Below are 5,938 nucleotides of genomic sequence, written 5' to 3' on the forward strand. Positions count from 1 at the left end.
TAAAATCCTGAATCGATTTTCAAAAATACATTTATTTTTCTCGAAAGGCCAGAATCTCAGGGTAAACCTCCAGAAATTTCGACAAACTCCAAACAGCTAAAACAGTAAGCAGGTACACAGATTCTGCACAAAGACGTGAACACAAAGCGTGGACCCCCTGACACACCAGAATCAGTGAGATGTCGGCTTTCTCACCCGACAGCACGTACACGGACACGCCGTCTGGGCTGAAAGCCGACGGCTCACAGATTCTGATGCGTGGGGGGTCCGCGCTTTGTGTTTACGTCTTTTCTTGCACTGGATTCTGAAGCTGCAGAGTTTGTCTCTCTCCAACCAAAATTGATTGAAACAGCAGCAAAAGAAGATGCAAACCATGCTTCACATTTCGCTTCACATAAACATCGTAATGAATTCCCTCTTACTTTCCACCACCTCTTACTTTCCACCACGATAAAATCACACTTCATGCACAGCTCTCTCTCCGTGTACTTCAAGAACAGTTTCCCGTCTAAAAATCTCTGTTTTCTGCATTATTCGCTTGCTTATTACCCACCAGTTGCACTCAAAAAACAGATTCAGGTCCTCCTTTCAAAGAACACATACAAATTTTGTTAGTTGTTCATAAATGTAATTAAAAAATACCAAATTAATTTGATTTTCTTTGTGTAAACCTAAAATTATTCTAAACCAGCAGAGGCTGATTCTGAACACAAAATGAATGAGTTTGTTGGGGCACTGGGGGTAGGAGGAGTACATTTTTGCAATTAAGTATTTGTAAACTCAAAGAAATAAATTCAAGCCCCTCTTTAAGCTTAAACATTTTTTTTAATCTCATTCAACGCAAATGTAGCACTCCAGCATTACTGCAATTATTATTCGTGTGGTGAACCTAAATTATTTTCTCTCAAAGCAGTCTTTGTTACAAGAACACAAAGTTATTGAGTTACACAACGGTCCGCCTTCTTTGAAAATTTTGCGCTCTTTCAGGATCACCTAAATGAATGCAGCTGCTCTTGGCCTTTCTGTACTTTTTGGATAAAACTACACCTTCAGGTAAGGTAAAATATTATTTTTTCATATATCCAATTGTGTATTTCTTTATCAGCTAAATCTATGGCAATGCTATTTATCATAGAAGCTTGTAACAGTTGTTTTTTGAACTTTTGGTGGTGCTACCATTCTCTTCTCTGCTTGAATACTATTTTTTTTGACAATATAGCCAGGTCTTTTCAAAAGTGCCTTGTTTTAGAGGAGAAATTGTGTAGCTGCCAACTTTTAAGTCGGAACGTGTGCTAGCTTATTAGCAGCTAGCCATTGTGCTCAATGAAAGATGATGTCCTATAGCTAACTTCTTTCTTACTGTTTTCTTTTTTATAATCTAATAATGTGGTATTCTGTGTTTATTATTATATAATGCCATTTTCTAGTAGAAAGTATCGTTTTGAGGTGTCTTTAAAAGCACTACATAGTTTACTGAGGGTGCTACCAAAAGCGAACCATGTGGCCGGAAGAGTAACTGCAGGCAGCACAATGCGCACTCCCGTGATGTTCAAACCTATTTATTATTATAAAAGATTTCGGCTACGTCCACACTTACACAGGTATTTTTGAAAACGGAGATTTTCCGTTTTCGTTTTAAAAAATAATCCCGTCCACAGGTAAACGCAAAAATGAAGGAAAACGCTGCTAGGAACATGCCAAAGCAACAGGTGGCGATATATTCCTAAACTCAGCTAAAAACAGTTTAGGTCTTGACAAACTTCACTGATGGTTCAAATGTTTAGCAACTTTCAGTGTGTTGATTCAGCAGTCTGTATTTAAACTTCTAGTTTACTATATTTATGTATGTTTTATTTCCAGGTGAATGCAGACTTCCTGCAGATCACTACAAAACCGCTGCAGGCGAAGTTCTTGGCTCAGCTGGACAACTTAACAGACAAGCTGATGCAAATTTTTGAGGGGAGCAAAGGAGCAAAGGGCCAAAAGATCAAGGATATCATGGCGATCAGTAGTTTGGTCAGTACTAATGATAAACCCATCAATTAAATGCAATCAATCAATTACATTTATTTCACCCTTGTTTTTCACCCTTGCATTAGTGTGATGACATCGACATAAAGAGGGAGCATACTCTTAAAAGCCTGGTGATCTACTTTAATGAAGATCCAGACCTACTGTTCAAGGAGTATCTGGTACGCTTATCACACTTTCTTTTCTAGATTCAATTTGAGTTAGGTTCATCGCACGCAAAATGCTCATATATTCAAATAAGACAATATAATTGTGAAATATGTATTACTCTTAATAGTCATTGTTGAAACTTGTACTGGAGAGCACCTTTTAAGGGGACAGATTCAGTAAAAATTCAATTGTTCATTTTTTTGGGGCTGCCATGTAGGTATCTACTGCCTCTATAAACACGGTAAATGTGAAGAAAACATTCATCCACTTTCTGTCAGTGTTTAAATTCAGTTTATTTATATAGCGGTATATCACAACAACAGTCATCTCAAGGCACTTCATAAAGTAAACACTCCAATGAAATTCAGTTAATTATGCCAATTAGTAAAAAGTCTTCTATATAAGGAACCCAGCAGATTGCATCGAGACACTGACTAGTGTCACTGGCGTTACAGCGATCCTCTGGTTTCCGGAATAATGTGCCTAAAACAAGCTGTTTCAAAAGGTCCCCAATTGTCATGAAATAAGGGAAATTGACCCAGCCCCCCCCCCACACACACACACACACACACACCTACACCTATAGACACTTGAGGAGCTGCTCCTCTATTTCAAGCCCCTCCCAAAGGGAGGTACATAATACCTTAGCCCAAACTATTGATAGAGAACAGATTGATGGGTTTTATTCATGTTTGGAGTGTTTATAGAGGCAGTAGAGACCCATGTTTCAGCACAAAAGGATACAAAGCTGAGTTTTGCATAATATTTCCCCTTCCAAGTGACAGAGCCCTTAAACCTGAAACATCCTGTTTTTCAGACCTCCTCCACTGAGGATGAACAGTTGAGATCCACTGCAGCAACTGTCATGGGTATTTACACCATCAGAAGAGAAGGCATTCAGGAGCCAGAGGATGTTGCAGTTGTCATTGAAGGTACTACAGTTATGAACAACCTCGGTAGTGTCATCATGTCATTCATCGTTCTCTTTGGACTGATTTATGCACTTGATCTGAGCTATCCAAATGACCTCAAGTACACTTTCGAGTTATGTCAGAAGAATTTAATGAATCTGGATGGACAAAGGCTCAGTACAAATGCAACAAATGAAATTGAAGATGTTTGCTTAGGCAAACAAGACCCCAGCACAAAATTTGATTTTGGCCTTTTTATCTCTTTTGTTCAAACTGTGACCTTTTTTTTCCCCTTTTTTTGAAAAATAGAAGTTGTCTATTTTTGTCTGCTGTTCTGTTGTGAGTGATGTAACCTTTAATCTATACTACTATAGATGGATAAAAGGACTGTGAGAATTTAGCTCAAAAAAAATTCAATGGTTGTAACCAGCATCTTCCTTTTAATTGCGTTTGGGATTTTCGAAGAGACAAAACAAATGTTGACAAGTTTGGTGTCTTCCAGTGTTTTAAAGTTGGTGTTCCCATTCTTATAAGCTTGTAAAAGTTTGAATTAGAGAAATAAAGGTTTTTTTTATTAAAATACCTCCCCTTTGGTAACACAAAATGTTCTTAATGAAAATCTTTTATATATATATATATATATATATATACATTATATATTTGTATTTAAGTATTTTTGGGTTGTTTAAAATGTTCAGTGACTGGCATAATATGGTGTGAATTGCAATGTTTAGTAGGTTATCATTGTGAATTTGCTGAAAACCTACCTGCAAGTGTCACTATAAATATATATACAATGATTCTTACGTGAAATCGGATTTTACAAATTCCAGTTTGTTTTCAGTCTTGCCTAGTAATACAAAGGTGTGTGCTTTTCAGATTTGATATTCATTTCAAATGTAAGGCACTTTTTTGTGAGCACTTTGATTTTGTTAAGGTTAATTTGACCATGTGAAATGTATGTTTATTCACAAAACATTCTGTTTCTGCTTTTAATTCAAGTGAATAAAACTGAGTTGAAAAAACAAATTTATTTTGTCATTATTTTAACAATTAAATTAGTTTTCTGGTAATTAAAATTATGATTTAGTTGAACTTAAAATAATCATTTCAATTCGAAAGAAAATCTAGCTCAAATGAATGACATTGTATTGAGTTGAACCAACCAAAACCTTTCACATCTTATTAATGTAATTTTTTTCCTTTTAAATTGTGTTCTACTGACTCAATTTAATTAAATTGTCATGATGTATGTAGATTTGGTTGAACCAAAATAAATGTATTACGTGGAAAACCTGCCATCAGTCAAATTGAGTTCATCCAATGACTAATTTTTATGAGTGTGTTTGGTGCTGTTGGCCGCTGTCTTTTTTTAAATTTAACTGACTTCCGACAAGAAAGCCTAATTTCTGCTGTTCAATACTGAAGAAATTTAAACTTTATAAAATTATGCGAAATTGCAACATGCTTAGCTGTGTCTCTAATAAAACCCCTGTAACTTTGCTCTGCTTCACTTCAGCAGCATCAGGTAATGTTTATATGTTGATTCATGGTTTTCTTCAGTTTTTGTTCTACTGCAGTATATTTTTAAGGCGGTTATCTGCTATAAAAAGCCAGGCCAGGAAAATCTCCTTCGTGTTGTTCTGTCTTTTATCCCCAGTTACTTTGACACAAAGGCACCTGCTGGGATGCTTACACCTTTGATAAAGTCTCACAAGTGTCAGCTTTCTTTTTAAAGCTATAAAAATATGGACATGTACTGATAAATGATCAGAATTATAATATTTCTGACTGTCTGAGGCAACATTTTCCTGATTCAAATTGAATGTAATCGTGGATCGAATCGAATCGGGACCTTGTGAATTGGAATAGAATCGATTCTAGAAACCAGCCCTAGTCCTAACCCTAAGCCTACTTCCAGGTCAGTACATCAGAATCTTTGAGATAGTAAGCTGACTTACAGACAGGAACAAAAACATTCAGTGACAGAAATAAACATGGCTGTGCAAACTGTAGATCGTGTGGCTGTTTATTGTCACTAGGGGGCAGTGTCACAAACAAGCCTATGGGCTGCTCTTGCTTGTGCTGTCAGTGCTTGTTGGTTCTTCGGGGAGCCGCAGAAAAGACTGAATAAGCATGCATGCATAGGTAAACCTTCACCCTGCAAATACCAACTCGATCATACAGAAACGCTTTACCATGACTCCTGCATTGAGACTAAGGATGAGATGATACTCGCTTGTGGATGTAAACATCATTAGTCAATGCCTTTGTAGTTTAGTGCCTGGGCAAATTCATTCAAGTGTAGCAAAGACAAAATTTAGAAAGCCAAGCAGACCTTTGCATCGCTCTCTCCTTTACATCGCTGTGGAATACGTGTACTGATATAAAAGCAGACCTGCGAGGCGGTCTGTTGAGCTAAATACTGAACACTGCATCAGTTTAAACGTGTTGCTAAATAATTATCACTGTGAACAAAATACAGCAGAGGTTTATAAGCTTTGCAGACATTAAGTGATTAACCAAGGTTAAATGGAAAAATCGAAAATTTGACCTAGCAGTTTCGTTAGATCAAAAGTCAGTATGACCAATAATTATTTGGATTATAGGCATCATGTACATCTCTACTATAATTTAATGCAATGCTTTGGAAAACATCATATTGGCCTTATGATAGCAGAAGGATTTCTCTCCTGAAGGACCAAAAATGTCTCTAGATTGACCAATTTCCATTAAACATTTGTAGAGATATTAGTTTTGACCAAAGTGATGCACTGGACTGTCTACATTACAAACCCTACACTGGGCATTTACCCTCCATTATTGGGGATAACCCTAACCCAGCA

The 5,938-nt window shown here is 36.7% G+C and overlaps 1 long non-coding RNA gene across 1 annotated transcript; it reads left to right on the top strand.

Annotated features, from left to right (window-relative positions):
* The first annotated feature begins 1,898 nt into the window (after positions 1-1,898).
* On the top strand, positions 1,899-3,609 carry LOC308394256. The gene is made up of 3 exons (XR_013971148.1): positions 1,899-2,016; positions 2,100-2,192; positions 2,999-3,609. It is a non-coding gene; the product is annotated as an uncharacterized lncRNA (long non-coding RNA).
* The last annotated feature ends 2,329 nt before the right edge of the window (positions 3,610-5,938 follow it).

Source organism: Rhamphochromis sp. 'chilingali' (genome assembly GCF_963969265.1).
Source record: "Rhamphochromis sp. 'chilingali' genome assembly, chromosome: 3".
In the NCBI taxonomy this organism is placed as follows: Eukaryota; Metazoa; Chordata; class Actinopteri; order Cichliformes; family Cichlidae; genus Rhamphochromis; species Rhamphochromis sp. 'chilingali'.